This window comes from Leopardus geoffroyi, chromosome C2 (assembly GCF_018350155.1).
Source record: "Leopardus geoffroyi isolate Oge1 chromosome C2, O.geoffroyi_Oge1_pat1.0, whole genome shotgun sequence".
NCBI lineage: Eukaryota > Metazoa > Chordata > Mammalia > Carnivora > Felidae > Leopardus > Leopardus geoffroyi.
In genome coordinates this window covers 40,442,503-40,467,094 of record NC_059333.1, presented here as the reverse complement: position 1 = coordinate 40,467,094, position 24,592 = coordinate 40,442,503, and the positions used below count along the sequence as shown (strand labels likewise).

Genomic DNA, 24,592 nt, shown 5'->3' with positions numbered 1-24,592 from the left:
AATGCTGAAATGACCACTTTCCAAATCTGGAACTCATTATTTCACACATTAAGAAGTTATGAAAATATGCAACCCACCTATTCATTATTACTTGTACCACATAACTAAACCATCCTTGCCTGTAAGCATGAGCCAAATCAGTGTTTTTCTGAAATTATCTTAGCTATCAAGGCAGTAATCAGGAATTTTGCTTGCTACGGCATTCAGAAAACAAAATCATACTTTATAAACTTTTTAAAATATGACAGATGCCTCAAAAAGTATTGTAAGATTAAAAACATAATTATAAAATTAGGGCTTTTGATAGCTAGGTATTTGCACATAACCTTGACTGTCTTAGTGTATTCACAGGTTTCTACTTATGTAAAACCTCTATCTCAAAGATTTTATTCTATTAGTTTTCACCATGAGTGTGTGAATACATTGATATATATTAATTACAAGACTGGGTAATAATGCAAAAAGAGAGGAAAGATTCAGGTTGAACTGGAGCCAAAGATCTCTACATCTTGAATAGCTGACAGGCAGACATTTGTAAAACATTAGTGAGTATCAATAAATCTTTATTTAATTGAGATAGTTTTCTTCAATATTAGTTGACATTGTTTTGAAATAGATGAAAAATTGATATAAGGAAAATGTAACCATGTATTGTCCACTTAATAAACAAATAAAACAACCATGGTAATGTCCATTTACATTGTATAAAAAAGTAAAGGTAGTTGAACACTAAAGTGGGTTATTGAGTGAAGTTATATAATATTCTTCCCTTGAGGTTTTATTATATAAGAAAAACAGCCATCTGGCTCAGATATGGTGGATACAGCAGATTATGTTAGGAAGCTTCTCTGAGTTTCTTGGTCTTTTAATTTTGCGAAATAGTTTGAAACAGTGAAATGCCGTAGACAGAGGCACCACTGAATAGAGAAAGAGACATTTTTGCAATGATTTTTAGAAAATCACTCTCCCATCTAAGGGTTTTTGTGAAGTGTTCAGGGTTGTGGCTGGATTACAGGCATTTTCATCACAGGCAACAGGAGAGTCAGAGAAGTTTGTCTTTGATGCCCTTTGTGCCGAATACTATGGTTCACTCAGTCAGGGGAAATAGAGATGAATAGGACTCAATTGTGGCATCCAAGGACACCCTGGTGTAACTGGAGAGAAGACATCAGTAAATAAATAAAAAATACATATAGCCAGTGAATATAGCATGGAAGCTACCAGAAGGGAGTTGTTTTCTAGTTATAGGAAGGGTCTAGAAAGGAAAACAAATATCTGAATTTTGGCAAATGACTAAGAATTTCCCAGGTAGAAGGAAGGATATTCAGACCTAAGTGAAGAACAGAGAGGAAAACCTCACGTGTCAGTGAGGAGTTCCCTAATGCTGAAGCATAGCTGGCAGACGGGCAAGATGGGGTGATAGGAAGGAAGCTGGAGCAGAAATCCAGAGAAAGGAGGGCCACAAGAGTAAGCTAAATAGTTTGGCTTGTTCCCAGAAGGAAATGGGAAGCCACCAAAGGATTTTAAGCATGGGACAGAACTAATCTCTAAAATTAATTTGGTAGCAGCATGGGGCAAATGACTCATGGGGGCAAGGCTTGGTCCAGGGAGATGAAGTTAAAGATACTTAAAAGGGTCCAGGCCAGGCATATTGAGTTGAAGTAAGGTAATGGATGATCAGGAAAGTAGATTCAAAAGACCCATCAGACTAACTGGATTTGGCTGGGTATGGAGAAAATTTTTAAAAAAGGAATTGGGAGTTTCTCTGATGGGATATGGAATATAAGAAACTTATACATTTAGGGGAGAAAGAAGATGAGTTTAACTGTGAGCCTGTTGACTGCACCTAGAGGTCATTATCTGTCCATCTGGTGATCTCTAGGGTTTGTAGCTTAATGAGGAGTTTTGAGCTGGATATGCAGCAGACAGGGAAATTTTCCCAAGACCAAGTTCCATTGGTGCTACATGACATGACTTGACTTGTACTACGTCATGGCATTAAATAAAACTGAATAACAAAGTGAGGAATTTATTCCCTTTTCAATTTTCTTTCCCTTTGAGAGTGTTACAGTTTGTTGAAGATCTGTTTTTAACTTTTGTTATCTCCCTTTTAATAAGCCGAGAGCAAGTTGGCCTCAGGCTCAAGACTTTTAGTTGGCAATAATTTTACCTGATTAAAATTTAATAAGATTACTATTCTTGTTTTTGTATTACTTTTTTTATTATTGCCTACTATTTGTGGCAGTAATATTTATTTTTTCACTAACAGTGATAAGAAAGTTATTTTTATTTATTTATATTTTATGGACAAACTCATGAAGGTAGTATGTGTTAGACCTGGGTACAGACACAGAGAACTATTAATGGGCAATGTTAGAATGGAGACTTGTCACATTTGAAATAAGTAGGACCCATTTGGGTAACTGAAACCACAGTAGCTAATGATATTATTTTATAAGGTGTAGCAAGGATTCCTAATTCCCATACATGAACTTTGGTGAGTCTGTCAATTGACAAAAAATGATCTGCAATTATTTGTACTTACGTGCATTATTTTCTTAGGGAGGAAATACCATCGTTGTTTGTTCCTTTGTGTTTCTAGTTTCTTAAAGGGATCTTTCACCAAAGAAGAATTAGAAAAATGGCAGTGAATGGAGAAGAAAGCTAAGGATAGATAGTGGAAGAGGATCACCAAATGAATGGAGAAGTAAAATTCAAAGACAAAGAAACTGGACCAAGAAAGTGCTGCCACTAACTTTGTTTAAGAGCAAGGAAGTTATCTTTGAGCCTAATGGAAGTAAAGCTATGAATGGTTAATGGTTAACTTTGCCAAATGTTCCTACACAGTTTAGCAAGCTAAGGTTTCAGTGATTCGTAGCTTCTGGTTTAAAAATATGATGACATGGGACGCCTGGATGGCTCAGTCAGTTGAGTGTCCAACTTTGTCTTGGGTCATGATCTTTTGGTTCATGGAGCCGCTGCAGTGGGCTCCACGCTGGTGGGTGTGGAGCCTGCTTGGGATTCTCGCTCTCTCCTCTCTCTGTCCCTCATCCGATCATGCTTTCTCCCTCTCTCTCTCAAAATGAGTGAATAAACGTAAAAAAAAAATTTTTAAATAAATAAAAATAAAAAAGACGATGACAGTTGCCACAGGAGTTTCATGGTATGGTAGGGGTGGAAGCCAGGCTATGGTGGGAAAGGAGTTAATGGGAGGGGAAGAGATGGTGGCAAGAAATAAAAATTAGTTTTTTTAGAAGCTGACTGAGGAAAGGAGTGAACAGGACTAGATACAGGGATTGTTCAGGATCATGACAGGCTTTTCCGTTTGCTTGTTTTAAGGATGAGAGTGATATAATCTTAATCAACTTAAACAATGGAGTCATTAAATAAAGAAGAAGTTAATGTTGCAGGTGATAAAAAGAATGGCTTATGAAGCAAGGTGCAGATTGGAATGGGGCAGTGGTAGGATCCAGAGCAGAGAGGAAGTCAGCTTGACTATAGGATAGGAGGGAAGGAGAGTAGCTGAGCAACTAAACACACAGGAGTCAGAAGAGTGGAGAGAGCTTCATTCCTGGGAGTGTCTGAATTCCCATTAAAGAGGAATCATCCTGAGAGCAAAGCACAGGACAGGGACAGAGACAGGATTAGTTTTGAGAAGGGTGGCCAGCTGTGCTCAGGCTGCTTTGGAGAACTGCAGAGAATGCCAAACGATGGTTAAGAAAAGATTTGATGAGAGGTTAAGTGAACAAATGACATAAGAACTGACTTTACAGTGGCGTCAATTAGAAGAGTTTCTACAAATGTCCCAGGCAGCACTTCGCTTTAGGAATATAGGAGGCTGACCAAAGGACTGATACAAGTCTGGGGCTTTGTGGGAAAATGCACTGTCCCTATTCCTAGTGTTGCTAGTTCTCTCACTCATTCAGTTCTGGAATTCTATCCCCTAGCAATTATTAAATGACTTTGCTCCCACAGCTCTTCTCACTCCCTCTCTATTTTTTAAATCAACTCTTGCTTCTGCCTGGTTCATTCCCATTGGCCTAATTCCAACATTACAGCTCCCATTTTTAAAACAAATCCCCATGGCCTGCTCTAGCCACTTTTCATCTTTTTCCTGAAAAAGCTATTTTATACAGAGTTTTTTTTTTTTTTTTTCAACGTTTATTTATTTTTGGGACAGAGAGAGACAGAGCATGAACGAGGGAGGGGCAGAGAGAGAGGGAGACACAGAATCGGAAACAGGCTCCATCAGCCCAGAGCCTGACGCGGGGCTCAAACTCACGGACCGCGAGATCGTGACCTGGCTGAAGTCGGACGCTTAACCGACTGCGCCACCCAGGCGCCCCTTATACAGAGTTTTTGATTCCTCATCTTCCATTCTTTTTTCCTCATTATTATATTAAACTACAATTTTTTTTGTGATTTGCATATAAACTTTTATTTAGTATTTTCAATAACTATAACTCAAAGATATTAATGTATATACAAGACTAAGCAAGTATATACAGGACTCTATCCTCCTCCCATTATTGAACCCCAACACCCAGTTTTTCTCCCTGTAGGCAACGACTATTATCCAGTTTTTAAATATACACTTTCATACATAGGTTCATTCTCCTTTGTTCTATAAATGATAACATACCATGCATACTGAATTGCAACTTTTTCTCTTTAATATACTTTGAAAATCTTTTCATCTTAGTGCATAGAAAGGTGCCTTAATAATTTTAACAACTGGATAGTATTCCATTGAATGGATGTACATAGTTAATTTTGTTTGTTATTTACAAGCATTTACTGCTTTCAATTGTTTATCCACATAAAAAGTTACAGGGAGTAACTTGGAACATATATTATTTTTCCTAAGTGCCAATATATCTGTAAGATAAATTCCCAGGACTGAAATCACAAGGTCACTAGTCTTTGTTCAATCCATATCGGTCAATCTTTTATCACCACCGTTTCAACTGAAATAGCTCTTTTCAAGGCCAAATACAATTTCAAGGTAATTCTTTGTCTTCATACAATTTAACTCTTCTGCAGCATTGGAGACAGCTGATCCTCACTTCTTCCTTCTTAAAATACTTTCTTCTTCTGGCTTCCATGATATTACACCCTTCTGGATTTCCCCGTTTCACTTACCGCTCCTTCTCAGTTTCCTTTTCTGGTTCCTACTCTTTTCAGTGTCCATATTTTGGGCTGTTTTAGAGCTCTTTTCTCAGTCTGATGCTTTAAATACATTCTCCCCTTAAATCATTTCATAAAGTCCCATTGTTCTAAATGTCATTTATATAGTAGTGACTTACACATTTTTATCTCCAACTCTGACTTTTTCCCTGAGCTTTCTCCCAACTACTCTTGAGATGCCCGCATCTGAAGATCAAATAGGCTGCTCAAAGGTTAACTGCTTCTCCTGACTCCTCTCATATCAGTGGGTGACAACTGCACTCTTTCAGCTGCTCTGATCATGTATCTAGGCGTGAACCTTGATTCCTTTCCTCTGTCAGTAACCATGTCTAATACATCATGGAGTCTTCTCACCTTTACTTCCAATATATCCAGGATATGGTATATTCACAGCTATCACTCTGATCAAAGTTTAGGCTTTGAAATAGCTCCCTAACAGCCTCCCTACTGTCCCTCTTGTCTTTATACAAATTATCTCAACACAATATCAAGAGGATCCGGTATCAAGAGGATCCTGGTAAAACTGTTGCCCAATAGAAATGCTTTAATGGCTTCCTATTGTACATAGAAGAAAACAGAAAGTGCATACCATGGGTAAAAAGGTCACCAACTACTTCTGAGAGAAGGAAACACCACCGAGAAATTATTAGATTGATATAGTCTTCTCTCTTTACTACTTACATGTACTCATTGATATAATTTTTGCTTATTTATGTTCGGTCGTAGGCTCTGACATTTCTCTTGGAAGTGGAAGTAATAATTTCTGTTGCAGATGCCAATTCTGAGTTTCCCTACTGCATTTCAAGAGTTCGTCACTTTTAGAGCAGAAGTGAGCATTTCTTTCCTGTCTAATTTAGGGTTGAGGGAATGGAAAAGGAAGGCTTCTCACTGTGGGGCACAGGAGCTGTGGTTCTATATCAGATCACTACAGATGCTTCCCTACAGGTCTTGGCACCCCATCACCTAAGGATTATTCGTGCTTTCAGTTAATAGCAATCAGGGAGCAACAAGCTACATCTTGTTTACTCTGCCTCAATCAGTGTCCTTTCCACTCCTTAAATTCTTATTGAAAAAAAAGAGAATCCTGCCATAGCCTTTCAAATATAACCTTATCCATGTTGTTTTACACTAGCCCTTTATTACTAATACACTAGAAAGTGCCCTTTAAAAATCCTTGAAGTGATTTCAGTAATAGTTAATCACATTCAAAAGGGACCACACTTACTAGATAAGAAAATGCAAACTATTACTCCTCTCATTTCCAGTTAAGAATTTAAAACTGAAAAAGCTGCCTTTACAAATGTGTTATTGCTCAATCCCAGGCATCTATAAAACTTGCCTACTGAGTTAAAGTGTCAAAAATTGCACTCTTCTTTAAATCTTCATTCCATCAGAGCTCTTTACATACTGTTGAAAGGGAACGACCCTTTGATATAACTAAGTTCATTAGTTCTGTAGTAAGTCTCAGTGGACGAGGCTTGACGATTCATACCGACCAAAGAAGGCGTGGGGAAATATATTAAAATTTCTTGGGCAAAATCTGGCAACTCCTAAGCTGATACCAGGCAAGAATAACATTTGTTCTAGAAACAGCTGGGTTTAACAAAGAAGCCACGTAAAGCATAGAAAACCACTTCTGATTGGAAACAGTGAATAACTACTCTCATCATCAGGACCAACGTTGACACACAGGTGTGAATGGGATGGAGAGGAGCAAGAGCTCCACTTTCCTTGGAGGAGATACACAGTGATGATGCTCAAACCTGCTTATGAGTTTGGAGAGGGAGAAAGGGAAAGAGAAGGAGGAACAGCAATTTTAAGACCAGAGGGATGGAGAGTCTTCCTCGGGCTTGCAGCTGGCTCCTTGACACTCCCAGTTCACAGCGAAAACCAGCTCAGAGTCCAGACCTCCTTGTTCAGCAAATACGTGGACAAAAGGGGCAACTCAAACTTAAGGATTTAGACTTGGGTTCACCAAATCAAATTTCAAGGATTTGTATATAAATGAAACCAGAGTGAAACCCGTCCTGAATCTGTTTCACTTTCCCGGTTTGGGGTATAGCACGCCCACTAAAATTTAGTCAAACTGCAATGATGACATAGATAGTCCAGAAAAAGTGATTTTGAGTGGCTGGTGACTTCCCCTGCTTATGTCATCTTACATGCTCACTGAACAAATCGGCTTAACGATGTGACAATCGACAAGGTGCCTGAGAAATACTTTATATGCAGAAAACGAAGTCTTCTCAAGGTTTCTTCCCAAGTGCGCGGAAGTGCACCCTTAGTTCTCCGACCCGCTATCAAAGGTCTCCTCTTTCGCGCAAATGGAAATAACCCCAAACCTCAATCCAGCATCTGAAGCACCCAAAATACTCCTCTCCGTATGTATTCTCTCCTCATCTCCTCCATTTCATTCCTTAACTTTCTGGGCCCACAGACGCGGCTCTCGTAGCCCCTTTGGGGGCCGGAACCCTGAATAGCCACCCTCACTCAACCGCCCCCCTGAACGGGAAGGCAGGCTTCCTTAGTCGGGCAGGACCAGCAGCCTCCCAGGCCCCTCGTGGCCGCAAGGTGGAAGGTCTCTATTGCCCTTTACCTCAGTGCTTCGTACCCGCGGGAAATCAAGTTAGAAAACTGCAACCTTCCCCCGATCTACTCCTCCTCCCGGCTCCTCACATTTCTCTAACCGTTTTCCCCAGAAGCATCCCGCCGAGGGATGAATTCGAAGACTCTCCCGACCCTCCAGTGCTGGATTCTGGCCGGTGCCCGGTCTCTCTCCACCCCAGCCGCCCCTCCAGGTAGGAGCGCCGGAAGCCTGCACCCTCCTAAGTGGGGTGTCGGACCCCTCGCCCTTGGGCCCGGGTGGGGCCCCTCCCTCCCAGCCCGGAGCACCTGCTCCGCCCAGGACCCCTCCTGCTCCCGGCAACTTCGCCCCGGGGGAGCAGAGGCGGCGGGCAGAGTGCGGAAGGGCAATTCTTGAATTCCAGCGCGGCTCGTTCGCCCCGAACAAGTGCCGGAATCCTGCTCCGGCCGCGCGGGGCTGCCGGGCCCTCCCGCCGCGGGCGGCCGCTGCCCCGCGCTCCCCGGCTCCGCTTCCCCACCCGCGGGCCAGGCCCGGGCGCGAGCCGCACACTCACCGGGAGCGCTGCCCCGCAGCAGTCCGGAGCGGGGAAGGCGGCGCTCCAGGGCCGGGAGCGGGCGGGCGCTAGCGCGCGGGGCGCCGGCAGCTGCCGGCCGGAGAGCCGCGCGTCCGGGCTACTCGCGGGGCCGCGGGCCGGCTGCGCGCTGCGGGACTTGGGCGCCGCGCCCGGCTGGGTCCCGAGCGCGGGCGGGCGGGAGGGCGGTCGCCGGGGGCTCGCCACCACCCCTAACACTCCTCTCTGCTCGCCTTCGTCTCTTCCTTCAACACCTCTTTCTCATCTTGCTTCTCTCACTTTTCCCCCTTCCTCGTCTTCTCTCAGCCGTCTCCTCCCTCGTCTTCCACTGGTGCGTGGAGAAGGGCGGGGGAGGGAAAAAGTACCGTCTCCTTAATTTGAGTGATACCTTGGAGATTATCTCTTCATGGAATCTGGAAATGACGTGAACACCTTTCTGAAAACATCTAGAAGAAAACGCCTTTGGTCTCCTTTTCCTTTTGGTTCTCCTTCCAAGTCTCTCTGCCGCTCTCTTTGGTTGAGTGGCTAGGAATGAGGCGAGGTCAGATAAGAAAAGCGAAGGGGGAGTTAGAGGCAGCGGTCTTCAGAAGTGGGGTTGAGAACCGCTCACTGAGTGGGCCTAGAGATCTGTTTATCCACAGTTTCACAAAGCGGGCGTTTCCTCAAAAAGAATTCAGATTGGGGGAAGGACGACAAAGGAGTTAGGCAGGGTAATGGGACCTGGGTTCATTCAAGGGTTTATTGTAAGGCATCCATTGTGGTTTGCCCTCCAGGTGTCTCAGAATAATACATCTCTAGTATTCTGATCTGGATGTGACCTTGAGAAAATACTTGCCCTTTCCTGTTGCTGGCTTTGAATCATTTTTCCAGACTAATGTTTTATAGACCAGTAGATAGAGTCCCTTCAGCTGAAGCCTACCAGGAACTCCCCTAGAAACTTGAGTGCTTCTTGGAAGGTTCCAGCACTGGAACAGGTCTCTAACGCTAGGAAGGATGGGGCAGGTTTGTTTTTGTACAGAGCACCACCCCCACAGGCCACAGGTTGTCCCTTCTAGGACTGTTTCACCCTAGGCCTGACTTGTACATCCTTTTCCCCAGAAAGGAACCGCTGTTACTGAAGATCCTTTCTGCTCTCCTGCTTCTCAATATGTTCTGCCTTCCAAAGACCATCTTATATAGATAGATCTTGCTTATAGATTAAACCTGTATTTTCCAGCCCATCTTTCTTCTGTTAGTGAGGTCATCTTTGTTCTTTGGAATCACAAATTTAAATGAGATAGCATATAAAAAACACTAACCATAATGCTTGACACTTAGTACTCAAGAAATGTGAGCCAAATTATTATGGGTAATTATTTCAGATTATCACATTTTCCCCCTATTTTTATTCCTATTTTTATTCTCTCACATAATTCTTTTCTTTTTTTAATATTTATTTATTTTTGAGAGAAAGAGACAACGTGAGCAGCGAAGGGGCAGAGAGAGAGGGAGGCACAGAATATGAAGCAGGCTCCAGGCTGAGCTGTCAGCACAGATCCCCATGAAGGGCTCAAACTCACGAACTGTGAGATCATGACCTGAGCAGAAGTCAGACACTCAACTGACTGAGACACCAGTGCCCCTCTCACATAATTCTTAAGCACGGGAAGTTGATTCTCTGTACCATGATTTGTACTGTTCCAGGCCTTTTTCCTTATAAATATATGACAATGTGGTGATGGCCACTCATTTAGGAAAGCATAGTGAAAATAATAAGAGAGGAAGTCAAGATTTATAGCTTTCCTAATAGGACACAGTAGTTTCCCCAGAAGTTATAATATTGACCACCTTGATTTTACACTGTACCCAGAGTAATTTGTAACAAATCTTGTAGATGACAGCCGTGGAAAGAGTCCAAGGTTATGCTGCCTCAACACACAGACAGGGAATGTATCCACCTTCTACACAGAAGGATGTTTCCAGATGCTGTGTGTGGACTTGTGCAATTGGAGTTATCAATTCTCATGTACACCTGGAGAGTAAATGATACATATTAAGTGAAGATGTGAGAGAGACCTTACCTGTGAGGCAAGGGGGATCTAAGGTTTCAGATGTTTCTGCCAGTGCTACTGCAGCAAACAAATTTGCTTAGGTAACGGTGATGAAAATGCACCTTGCATGCTGCAACAGGATGTCGTGCCCTAGAGATATTCCAGTTGCTGTTGAGTTCACAGGTAACCCAGTAGGCAAGACACAATCATAGCACTCAGCAAGGGTTACTCTGAGTAAACTGGAGAATGAGTAACTAGGCTGCTTCCTTAGATATCCTGTTACATCTTAGAAGCCAGAGTCTCCATGAGTTAAAGACCAGAATCGCAGTCAGTTATAAAGTTCACCACTTTTAGGTTGTTTAAAATGAATTAAATCATCACAGACAAGTGCTTTTCAGCAGCTTAGACGAAAGATCCAGAAAATGTCAGTGCTTAAAGATCTTATTTGTTTTTAACCTTAAATATGCAAGGACATGTATTAATAGGCAAGATGCTAATAGTCCTTTTCTTGAGATTTTGCCAGAAAGGAGATTTTCACTAAGGACAAATTGCACTATTTTGATAATATTGATTGGTCTCAGTTTAAGACTAAGTTGAAGCTCCTTTGTTCCTTTCAATTAAGCTGACTGCACTGTTCCATGACTACAAAAGCCAGACATGAAGTGTAAAATTAAGGAAAAAGCTGAGAAGTTATAAAAAGATGTAAGTAGTGTAGACAGAATTAACACAAATAGTGCAGGCCTACATAATGTAACCTGCCTTTAATGGCTTATATTTTCCTTGAGTTATTTGGCTAACTACAGAAGATAAACCTGATCTCATAAACCTCACAAGTAAGATCCACTGACTCATCCCATGGCATCAAAAGGTCACTTTTTAGGAGGATTACTTCAAGTTCTGTTTTTTTTTCTATTTTGGAAAAAGTACTGCAGAGTAAAATGAAAACTCATAATGCAAATTAAAGCAATCAAATAAGCAACCTCTCCCTAAATTTATGGGAAAAGTGTTTTATTTTTTCATAATAGATTGATTTAATTTATTCATTAAATTCATAAGATAATTGCTCAGTTCTTTTGGAAAGAAGTCAAACAAAAAGGTATAAAGAGGTTAAGTAAGTATAATCTAATAATTCGATAACATAACATGCAGGGGAAGACTGGATTGAGAAATAATCCCTATTATAAAATAATGCTATTTTCTTATAAGTGGAAAATATGCCCAAGTAACTCTCAGGAGAATATTATATATATATCATACCTCAAACACCAACAGAAAAACTGGGTTCTTAGTTTAGATTGGTTCTTTTATACATAAATCATTAAAATCCCCATTTTAGCTAGCTAGATTCATAAGTTATTTCCCAAACAGGTGCAAGATGATGTAGGAGAAAGACCACTTAATCAGAACGTTGCAGGTCTGTCACTATGAAATAAATGAATTGGGGCACAGTTTATTGGGCAGGAGAGTAGTGAACAAGATAAACACAAACACTTAAATGATATTCTTATCTGTTGCCAAATTGTTTTTTGTTTCCACAACTGTGAGAATTGCAGCATGGTGTTTTGCACACTGCCTGTAACATGAATGGACAAAAAAGTTGAAGACTATGTGAGTATAAAAACAAGAGTTATTAAGTCTACGATGATGGTATGATGGAAAAATAACTGTTGATCACATTTAGTTAAAGAGATATGAACAGTATGAAACTACTGTGTATTCTGAGCCTCCAGCTAAGAGGTCGTCAATGCCAATAAATCCATGTTTCTTAATTATTTTGATGCTATTCTCAGTCATATTAAAATTGCATTTTACCTACAGCCATATTTATATTATTTTGAATATTTCAATACCATTTCACAATTTCTTGTTTAGTCTGTATTTGTTAAGGTAACAGAAAATGGCAATTATCTCTGTATTCATGAGAAAACTAGGCATAGGGGTCATGAAGGAGATTGCATTAAAGCTGAACTAATTTGACTCAGTTTTTCTTCCTAGCCATTAACCAATTTGGTAACCTAAAGAAGATGTTTAATTTCTCCCAATTTCGACTTCCTAAAATTCCAGGTGGAAATAATGCCAAATGTATCTGTCTCTAGAAGGTATCCTGAGTATACTGGGATATACTATTAAACTTTCATAGAAAGAGTTAAGTGTTACACAACAGATGATCAAATTTATGTGAAGAAAATTAGCAAGGAAATCAGAACAAAACCATCAGGTTTTGACACTTAAATATCTTCAAGGTTACTAATCTTTTGATCAGAATCTTATCAAGTCAACACAAAAACTAGACTTTAAAGTGAAGCTATTTTGTAGAAATGTAATTTGCGTACACAGCTTTTGGACAACCAGATAGGGTTCTTCTCATGCATTTGTAGCAGTGAGTACTCAACCAATTGGAGTACTGGATGGCAACATTGAGAAAAAAAAACAGTATGTACTTAAGATAAACATGGCTTTCTCTCTTGTCCTCACAATGTCCTGCTGGTTATTTCTACATAGCTGTCGTGATAGAGATGATGCCAGTGAAAACAAGGTTGCTTTTGAAATATCAAGGTAATGCTGGATCATTGCCAGTTCTTAATAATATATGTGAAACAGGCTCTACTATAATTAATATTTACTCTTGGAGATTTACTAAGACAAAAAAGTAGACTCTGAGTGTTTAAGAGGGGACAAAATTACCACAAAACAGTAGTATTTAGGAGATTGATTGATATATGTGCTTGATGGAGAGCAAATTGTGATTATTTAAAAAATAATATGTTTATTATGTTTTTGTATGTATGCTTCTTCTTATGAATGTGAAATAAGACTAACTGGCTAACAGCTTGGTAAAGCCATTGATAATTTATTATTGCTCATTAAGTACAATTCTCAAAGGATTTTAATACAATTTGTTCAAAGCTCCATGTGGATTCTGTAACCACTTAAAATGCCTTCATAGTAACAGTTCAGTTGAAAATAGAAATTCAACAGTTGATTAATATGAGTAAGCCTGCTGTTTTAACTGGTGTCCTACTAAGAATGTCTGATGAAGTAGACAGTTTTCTTTGAAATTGGGTTTACCCATAACGCTTTTAGTTTTCAAAGAGAGAAAAATTTTTAATAATTGATTTAATTATAAATATTTCCTTATATTACCTTAACAAGCACATATTTAAATATGTAATAGTATTTGTGAATTTTTTTTTTTTACAATATGTCTTTTACTGCCTTGGGAAGGAGACTCTCCCAGACATTTTATTATTTTTCCTCATTTTATTATTATTATGCCTCAGACTGTGTCATCCTGTTACTTTATCATTTATCATACTTTGTTATAATATTGGGCAAAGGTTGTGTATTTGTCTCTTTAGACTCTAAGCTACTTTAAAGCGAAACTGTTTTATTCCTTGCTTACTCTTAGTAATTTGCCTAGTACATAGGAATTGGAAGATGCTAAGTAATCTTTGAAATGTATGCATGAATAAATCTGTCAGGTATGTATCTTTAACTTTTATAATAAATTAAACCTGTTAACTGTTTTTCAAACCTATTCTGTTTTTCAAAAATGATATTTCTCGAATGGTAGAAGTTATTCAATGTCTTTTACAGAACCATCCAATGATGTTATATAAAATATCCCTCCTTTCTCTTCCCCCACTGTCCCTCTCTGGTTTTCACGTGGGAGGTATTTTTAAATGTCTGCTGTTTTTTGGATGTCCATTAATAATTAAGAATGGGACACAGAGGCCCTGTATGCTGGGCTGTAACTACCCAAAAATGGACTTCATTAAAATTGTTGGGTTGTTGAGCTATATATGCCATGGAAAGAGAATCTGTTTTCTGGAGCTGTTCAGTTACTACAGAGAGGACTCTTCCAGTCTGTTTTCTGAAGGCATTCTGGGAATAGTAGGTCGTAAGGGAACCAGAACCAGGGATTCCACTCTTTATTATGTAAATATTCACTTACTCTTCCTGCACTGTGCCTTGCATCGCTTGTTTTCTGTACAGAACATCTCTGGTGTAATTTTCCTGGAGAGTAAATCTCCAGTCTCTGTCCTGCAATGAAGACAGAGAAATTATTGCCTGGCTACAGTGGCTAGGTTTGTGGGACCTAGCCATACCTTTCTGTTACACTTACAAGACTTACAACCAACACAACTTTTTCAGAACACCTCTAAGATCCTTTGTGCTTTCCAGTTCCGAGCCTTTCATGGGTGTGGAGGGGCCAGCTCCCACTATCTATCTCCACTTCCAGTTTTACCATCTCCTAGTAAAATATTGGAATTTCATGTCTGTTCTCCTGTTGTTTCATTCCTTATGGCTTATCACCATTTTATTTCTTAACTGCCATTTCAGTGGGGATGTCATGGATAAATGTACAAATACATGTGTTTAATTAACTTCTCAAAGTTAAATGAGATCTCTCTAAAAATAGGCAGATCTTTGGCTCTAATTATTTTGTATTATTATATACTATGGTATTTTACAATATGGTATTGCAATGTACAAAATGTGTATGTCATGGGGCGCCTGGGTGGCTCAGTCAGTTAAGCGTCCAACTTCAGCTCAGGTCACGGTCTCACGGTTTGTGAGCTCAGGCCCACAGCCGGCTCCCTGCTGTCAGTGCAGAGCCCACTTCAGATCCTCTGCCTCACTCTCTCTCTGCCCCTCCCCCACTTGTTCTCTCTCGAAAATAAATAAAAACATTTTTCAACATCTACAAAATTTATGTCATTTTGCCTTTTCTATGTTATTGTCATAATTGAAACTGTCCTTTTTGGTTTTTTGAGAGAGAAAGAGTGCATGTGAGCAGGGAAGGAACAGAGGGGGAAGGAGAGAGAGAATCGTAAGTAGGCTCTATGCCCAGTTTAGAGAATAATGCAGGACTCGATCCCATGACCATGAGATCATGACCTCAGCCCAAATCAAAAGTCAGGTACTTGACTGGCTGAGCCCCTAACACTGTCCATTTTTAAGTTGATGGAATAATAATAAAGAAATATTTGCCCTCAATTGCATATATTTTTCTTGTTTTTCCTCTCCTTTTTGAGACTCCAATTTCTATATGTCTCCTATTTTCTATACCTCTAACTCTATTTTCCTTTCACTTTAATTTTCCTTTCTAAATGGTGATACCATGATGAGAGAATTATATTATTTTGTAATAATATGGTTGGGTTTCAGACCACTTATTTATGTTTATTCTCTTTTTCCCTATGTTTTCTTCTATACAATGAATAGTATTTGCTTTTCTATAACTTGGATATGAAATAGAAAAGAAAAGAGTTTTTTTTGGCTACATCCTCCTATCAAACATAGAGACAATATTAAGTAACAAAGTTTGGACTATCCTATCGCTAAAACTTTGAGTAGAATATCGGAAGCTGGTAGTAATTATCACTGAATGATAATGATTATACTAGTAATTCTACTAAAAGCCACCATGTATGGAATCCAACACCATGCCAAGCAGAAGTACATTACATGCATTGTAGTATTAAGAGAAATGCATTGGTGTAACTATTTTACAAATAGGGAAACTGAGGCTTAGAGAAGCTAAATAACTTTAATAGGCTTAATCATCTGCTAAGTGGCATATGTTGGATTGAATCCATCTGATGACTAATTCCAATGTATGCTTTTCCTCTCAAAACACCATTATTAAAACATAGTTTTATAGGGGCGCCTGGGTGGCGCAGTCGGTTAAGTGTCCGACTTCAGCCAGGTCACGATCTCGCCGTCTGTGAGTTCGAGCCCCGCGTCAGGCTCTGGGCTGATGGCTCAGAGCCTGGAGCCTGTTTCCGATTCTGTGTCTCTCTCTCTCTGCCCCTCCCCTGTTCATGCTCTGTCTCTCTCTGTCCCAAAAATAAATAAACGTTGAAAAAAAAAATTAAAAATGAATAAATAAATAAAAAAAACATAGTTTTATATATTGATTTAATTTTAAAGTCAAAGGTATTAAGAATAATAGTGTGCTGCTATACAGTAAATATTTTAAGGTCTGAGTTTTTGTTATTTTATTGATTTTTGGTTATTATATTCCTTGTTTTTTTTTTTTTTTTTGAGAGAAAGAGCGTGTGTGCAAGTGGGGGAGGGGCAGAAGGCGAGGGGGAGCGAGTATCTAAAGCAGGCTCCACATTCAGCACAGAGCCTGATGTGGGGGCTTGATCTACCAATCATGAGATCATGACCTAAGCCAAAATCAAAAGTTGGATGTTCAACTGACTGAGCCACCCAGATGTCCCTCTTTTTTTTTTTTTTTAAGGTTTTATTTTTAAGTAATCTTTGCACTCAACATGGGGCTTGAACTTACAACCACAAGATCAAGAGTCACATACTGTACCAACTGAGCCAGCCAGGCATCCCTATTTGTTCTTATATATAATACATATATTATAACATACTTTATATTATCATAAAGTATGAGTTACTGTTATTATTATTTCATTATCTCTGAGGCAATCCTACCAGCTTCAATTCCATCCCTTACCTTATGGCTCAGCCCTGTCCCTAGGCCTCCTCCCTTCCTTTTACTCCTTCCTTGCTTCTTTGCTCTTTTACTAACACAAGATTATACTTTATAGTATTTTTGTTTCACATTTTTATTGAGATGTAATTGATATACCATAAAATTCACCCATTAAAAGTCTATATTCAAGGGTTTTCAGTATATTCAGAGTCATGCAACCAGCACTATAATCAATCTTAGAACATATTCATCATCCCCCAAAGAAATGCCATGCCCATTAGCTCTTACTCCTTATTTTCCCCACCTCATTCCCTTGTCCTAGGTAACCACTGATTTACTTTCTATCTCTGTAGATTTGCCTATTCTAAACATTAAATGTAAACGAATGTGCAACATGTGGTCTTTTGTGACTGGATTCTTTCACTTAATATGTTTTCAAAGTTCATCCATGTTGAAACATGTATCAGTGCTTCATTCTTTTTGATTGCAGAAAAGCATTCCATTGTATGAATTTACTACATATATGTAGGAATGGAATTGCTGGTCATATGGTAATTTTACATTAACCTTTTCAGGACCTTCCAGATTGTTTTCCAAGGCCCTACAGCATTTTCATTCAATATGAGGGTTCTAATTTCTCCATATCCTTGTCAACCCTATTTATTATTTGCCTTTTTGATTATAACCTTCCTACTGGGTACAATGTGGTACTTCATTGGTGTTTTGATTTGTATTTTCTCAATGATCAATGGTTCTGAGTATATTTTCATGTGCTTATTAGCCATTTGCATATCTTTGGAGAAGTATCTATTCAGATCTTTTGCAGATTAAAAAAAATTTAATGTTCATTTATTTTGAGAGAGAGAGACAGAGCATGAGCAGGGGAAGGGCAGAGAGAGAGGGAGACATAGAATCCAAAGCAGGCTCCAGCCTCTGAGCTGTCAGCACAAAGCCTATGCGGGGCTCAAACCCAGGAGCGAGATCATGACCTGAGCCGAAGTTGGATGCTCAACCAACTGAGCCATTCAGGCACCCTCTTTGCCAATTTTTAGTTGTATTATTTGTTCTTTTATTACTGAGTTTTAAGAGTTTTTATATATTTTAGATACAAGTTTCTTATTTGATATATGATTTCCAAATATTTTCTCCCATTTTGGGGGGGTTGTTTTTTTAACTTTCTTGGTTGGTATTATCTAAAGTTTCAAATTTGATAAAGTTCAAATTGTCTGTTTTTTCTTTTGTCTCTTGCTTTTGGTATCATATCTAAGAAGGCTTTATCTAATCCATGATCAATGAGATTCCTCCACTATTTTCTTCTAAGAGTTTTGCAGTTTTAGCTCTTATATTTAGGTATTTAATCCATTGTGATTAGTCTTCGTATATGGTATTAGAGCAGAGTATGCCTTCCTGTCTCCTCATTCACAATGAATATTTAATTTTCGAAGCAACAAAGGATTTGAAATAAGTATGTTGTTTAAATATTAATCATTTAAGAAATTTTAGAACAGGATACAGGAGAATATAAAAGTATCTAATGTTGAGGGGTACCTGGGTGGTTCAGTCAGTTAAGCGTCCAAATGTTGATTTCAGCTCAGGTCATGATCTCACAGTTCTTGGGGTCAAGCCCTGTGTCAGGCTCTGTGCTGACAGTCAGAGTCTGCTTGGGATTTTCTCTTCCTGTCTCTGCCCCTCTCCCCCACCTGTATGTGCTCTTTCTCTCTCAAAACAAATAAACATTAAAAAAAGAAAGTATCTAATGTTGAATTTTAAGAAAACACATTTATAACTTCACAAATGAAATAGCTAATAGTTTCCTTAGAATGAACTATATGAGACTTACTTTGATACGTTCATTAACATAAAATTCAGCTAATTTTCTGAATAAAACATAGAGTTACTCTTCCAAAGAGCAAAAAGCCCACTAAGTTCCAGTATGTTGCATGTTACTAATTGAATAAAAACATGGCCATAATATTCATTGTGTCATCCTTCATAGAATACTATATAATTAAGAAAACATTTGTTACACAATTAGGGAATTTGGCATTGTAAGACAATGTTTGTGATTAGCATATACCATTTCAGATGATTAGCACATACCCTTTCGATGGAAATATTAACTTTTTTATCTAGTCTGTGGCAGCTACACATGCAATTTGGACTGATTTTAAATGAATGCAAAACTGCAGCAATGCTGTTCTATTTTAGACAAAAGTTATTTGCAATTAAGGCAAATAGCCCTGTCTTTGATATTCGCCAGCTGCAGCATAGCTCTGACAGACTTCACCCCAGGTTTAATGTCTATATTATGCATATCAGAATTTAATAGGCAAGTATGTACATAAACTTCCACACATTAATTTTTTATATGCATAATAATTTATGCATAATAAAAGCCAATAACAACCCATGTAATATGGACAGTTTTAAAATTCATAATCATGTTAGCCATTAAGCAAATCAGAGTGGTCAATGAAAATCTGTCAAAATTTGGATTCAGTACACAATTTACATATAAATTTGTGTATATATCTGATGATCATAATGATAAACTCAGGGATAGTCATATTCTTTGCAAAAATTCACAGTATGATGAAATGCATTAATCACATGCCAGTGGATACCTGAGTTTAGTTTGACCTCTGTCATTTAGTTATATAGCTTTAAATATTTCTTGATTCTTCATTAAAATGAGGAGAGTAGCTTCATTGTTCTCTAAGGTCTTATTGTGCTTTAAATTTTTGTGATCCCATTGAATTTGCCATTACTTGGCTGGTTCGTGTTTGTGTAGAATTACAATATTTGTGGTGCCATTTGTTTCCTTTTAATATTTGCCTTGCAGTTAAAACAATGGCATACTAGGATGGCAATGTTCCATCAGTATAGCAAGTCTTTTCATGTGTGGTTGAGAGTAATAGATTATGGGACACGTTTCAACTTTCTTTTTATCCCCTGCTATTGAAATTAAAATCTCTGAAAAATAACTACAAAAAAAGCTTCTCATTTGCACTATCGACAAGGTTGTGGAACACTTATTTTTATCTATCATAGGCTCATCTAGAGGTCAGCAGAGGATGTGAAACTTTCTTTACTTTTCCTATTAAGATTTTCTTAGTTTGATAGTAGGCAATCTAGGGGCCTTTTCTCAGCCTAATAAATGACTCTGTTTTGCCAAACCTGGAAGGTTGAGAAGGAGATTGGCAATAAAGAAAAGGACTTACAGGAAAAAGAAAATGCTTTCCTGCTTCATGCTATTTAGTACTGCTTAAAAAGATAGAAATATCATTCTGAGTATTATTTAAAGAGCTTCTAATGCCCCTATATAATTAAGATCCTTTTCCATTATACTTTAACTATTATCAAAGAGTATTTAATTGAATTCTGGTTTTATTTTTAAACTTGAGAAGATACACTTAAATCAACAACTTTTTTCCCCCCAGGACTTTGGATGATGTTGCATTTCACTCTTGTTCCTCTGGTTGCCATTCAAACCCTGACAATATTTTGATATTGATTTCCTTTCTGTTCCTTTCCTTCCCCACCCCCACCCCCCTTGTATGCTTACCCTTTCCCTTTCTTCACTTCCTTCCATTTACTGTGAACATTACTCTGTGGTTCATCCTTAATATACTTGATATCTAAAGAACTCAGCTTCTTCCGTTTGAGAAGGGAAACTGCCTTTAAATATCCCATGGCTTTGCAGAAGTTAAAAATATGTAAGAAGAACAAGCTAAGCCCAAAGTTAGTGAAAGGAAGAAAACGAAGATATTAATTTATGATGGGCCAAGAACGTAAAATGGGGAAAAGATGGTCTCTTCACTAAACAGTGTTTGAAAAACAAGACAGCATCATGCAAAAGAATGAAACTGGACCCCTATTTTACAACATATACGTAACTCAACTCAAAATGGATTAGACTTGAATGTAAGACTTGAAACCATAAAACTCCTAGAAGAAAACATAGGGGCTAACTTCCTTGACATGGCTCTTGGCAATGATTTTTTTTTTTGGGGGGGGGGGTTGACACCAAAAACAAAGGCACAAAAGCAAAAATAAATAAATGAGACAACATCAAACTAAAAGGTTCTGCACAGTAAAGAAAAGAAAACCATCAACAAAATGAAAAGGAATCTATAGAATGAGACAAAGTATTTGCACATCATATATCTGATAAAAGGTTAATGTCCAAAATATATAAAGAACTTATATAATTCAATGAAAAAAAACCCAAATATGTGATTAAAAAATGGACAGAGGAAATGAATAGATATTTTTCCTGAGAATATATACAGATTGTCAACAGGTACATAGAAAGATGCTCAATATCACTAATTGTCAGGGAAATGCAAATCAAAACCACAATGAGATATAACCTCACACCTGTTAGAATGTTATAAAAAGACAAGAAATAAAGTGTTGACGAGAATGTGGAACAAAGGGAAAATGTGTACAATGTTGGTAAGAATGTAAATTATTGCAGACACTATGGAAAATAGTGTGGAGGTTCCTCAAAAAATCCAAAATAAAACTATGATATGATTCAACAATCCCACTTCTGGGTATATATCTAAAGGATATGAAAATAGGATCCCAAAGGGATATCTTCACTCTTACGTTTATTGCAGCACTATTCACAACAGCGAGATATGGAAAGAACCAATTGTCTGTGGGTGGATGAATGGATAAAGAAATTGTGACATATGTACACAATGGAATATTGTTTAGCCATAAAAAGAAGAAAATCCTGACATATGTGACAACATGGTTGGACCTTGATAGCATTATGCTAAGTGGAATGAGTCAAAGAGAGAAAGGCAAATATCACATAATTTAATTTATATGTGGAATCTAAAAAAGCTGAACTCATAGAAACAGACTAGAATGGTGGTTACCAGAGGCTGAAGTGTGGGGGGAAATGGAGAGATGTTGTTCAAAGAGTACAACCTTTTGAATAACTTAAGTTCTGGGGATCTAATGTGCGACACAGTTATTATACATATACATATATATTATATATTTGAAACTTGCTACCAGAGTAAGTCTTAAAAAAAGAAATAGTAGCTATGAGGTGTTAGTTAATATGATAGTAGCAATCACCTTGCCATATGTAAGTGAATCAAATCAGTATGTTGCACACCTTAAATTTACACAATGTTACATCAAAATCAAGCTGGAAAAATATATTAAATAAAAAGGTTAAAAACATGAAAAGATCATGACTATACAATATATCATAAAATACTCAATATAATTTTAGTATTGAATGATGCTATGGTACTCAAGTTTTTGAAAATCAATAATTCACACATGGATTTGCTCATCCATTCATTTATTTATCATCTAATCAGAATTGTGTATTGGATATTTGCTATGTCAGTTATTGTATCTGTGTCACAGCAAAGTAGAGGACATCACATTCCCTGCTCTTGAGATTATAGATTTGTCGCTACCTAAACTCTTTTTTTAACTAGAGAAAGTAAGAAAAAGTAAAATTGTGTTGTCCAAACATTCTAGGCAATAGACTTTATTATGTACTGTGGCAGACATGTCTATCCCAACTCCATCTTCTCCTTTTTTTCTGTGATTGTTCTTTTATTTTGTTCAAGATCACAGCGAGCACAGCCCTTGGCAATGCATGATGTTTGGTTTAATGCAATTTCTAGAATCCTGTTCTCTGCTTTCCTGGTTTTTCTTTCAGCTAAGAGTGGCTGATGAGACCAAAATGATAGTATATGGAGGAATTTCTGCAAAGGCTCTTCCTTTCTTGAAATAAGGAACAGTGGTAGCCCACATCTTTTGTCCCTATTTTTTTCTACCTTAAAATGGACAGGTATACAGACCTGCAACAAACATATTGTTGTCATAATCTGGTATTCATGAGAAACAAGTTAACACACTAAAGATGGCACAGCAGACAGATAGAAAGAGCAATTCCCTGACAATGTTATTGAGGAGATGAAGCAACTATAGCCACTTCCTACTTTCAAGATTCTTACGTGAGAAAAATAAACCCTTATTAGTATAAGTCATCATAAACTGGGTTTTCTGCCATAGTGGAACAAATTCCTAATAGATACACATTTACAAAAGGATAAATAGGGGTGTCACAGAGTAACATATATTAGAACCAAGACTTACAGAGCAAGTTTTTGTATTCTTAACAACGATTGAATTAAGTGAATCATCGGTTAAGGGCTTAGAAATCATTATCACATTAATTTTTGGTTGTAATTGGATTTGAGATGTTGTACAAAATGTCGAGAATTTATTCTTAACAGAGGATGTAATCTCTTCAGTAGAGGGCAGTGATAGTGGTTACACATTCATATTTTATTTCTTACTGTCCTGTCTTTCAGAACCAAAAACAAGTTTATCAACTATGGTTGAAGAAAGTTCATTCACTTCAACTTTGAAGGTGTTTGAAATCTTTCTGAAATAGGATTTTCAAAAGTAAGGCATTTTATCCTTATTCACTGGGTCATGAACTATTTGTTGTTCACATGATTAGAGACATTTGGGGAAGAAAGACAGGGCAGGAATGGTGATTGCAGTAGTGTGCTTAGTTGTATGAAGGGAGACCCAATTTTGATTTTAAGTCTTATTCTTTCCTAAAGAACTATCTGAGTCATTAGAAAACCCTTACTTAACTAAAAAAACAGTTCTGATTTTATCATCAATACCAATTACTCTATGGGATTTCTGTTTATTTATGCTTTGGGTAGAACAGTGGTCTATAGTACTAAGTTATAGTGTTAATTCTGAAGTCTCATGACGTAAGTACTTTCACATTATTAAAAGAGTTAACTGCAGATAAGCCGTTTCCATTTGAAGGACCTTTAGTCAGTGAAGATAGATGACAGTGTCATGGGTCATTGAATGCATATGGAGTTGTTTATATATTTATTTACAGCTATGATGGCAGAAAGTTTAGTAAGAATCAGAAAGAAAACCCCACTATAAACTTGAAGCGTTTTATTTTATTTACTGACTCACGAGGACTAATGGAAATAAAGTGAGAACTAATTGAAGTTATTTGGAAATTCCTTTACCTTTAAGTAAATATATAGTCCTTTAAGTCAAGAATGCTCACTCCCGATCTGGGAGCATTCTGTTAACACACACATTTGTTAGGCATGTGCTACATTCCAGGCACCGCTCTCATTATTGAATAGATGATACACACCACTGACATTTGCACAGAGCTCAAGCTCATCAGGGAGAAAAGCACTTAAAAAGAATCACAACAGTAAAATAGAGGTGTGTGCATGACTCTGCAAGACAATGGAGCAGAGCCCCATACGCCATCTGGAGAGGTCAAAAATGGCCAAGCACCACCTTGCTTTCACATCTTCTTTTTATTCGAGCCTGATTTTGCCATCTGTGCTCTTGATTCAAACTCATCCTGCCTCTTCTAGGACCCTGTAAGCAATAATTACTGTTTCCTTTCTTATCTTTATACCACAACCTAAACGTGCTCATTGTCATCTTACAAATCAAAGATGGACTGTGATTGGACACTCCAGAACTAGTTATTCTTTCTGATCCCTGCTTCATGACCATGCTTCTCAACATTTCAGACTACAATGGAGGGATTTGCTTCTTTTCATTCCACTCAGTTTTCCACATGTGTAATTTGAATTTTGCTCTGACCACTGCTCTGAAATCGCTTTGTCCAAGGTGAGAAATGACTCACAGAGATTGCAAACTCAATGAGAGTGTGTGTTTTATCTGCCTGTTGAATTGTGTATTTCAGCACTCAGAAC

General features: G+C 38.0%; 1 long non-coding RNA gene across 2 annotated transcripts in view; it reads right to left on the bottom strand.

Moving 5' to 3' along the window:
* LOC123610742 overlaps positions 1-8,914 on the bottom strand; it is a 98,782-nt gene extending 89,868 nt beyond the window's left edge. The window contains exon 1 of one of the 2 annotated variants that reach the window (XR_006718274.1): positions 8,325-8,914. This is a non-coding gene — a long non-coding RNA (uncharacterized LOC123610742). The remainder of the gene's footprint in view (positions 1-8,324) is intronic. The other variant, XR_006718275.1, reaches the window with a different exon arrangement.
* Between the last annotated feature and the right edge of the window lie 15,678 nt (positions 8,915-24,592).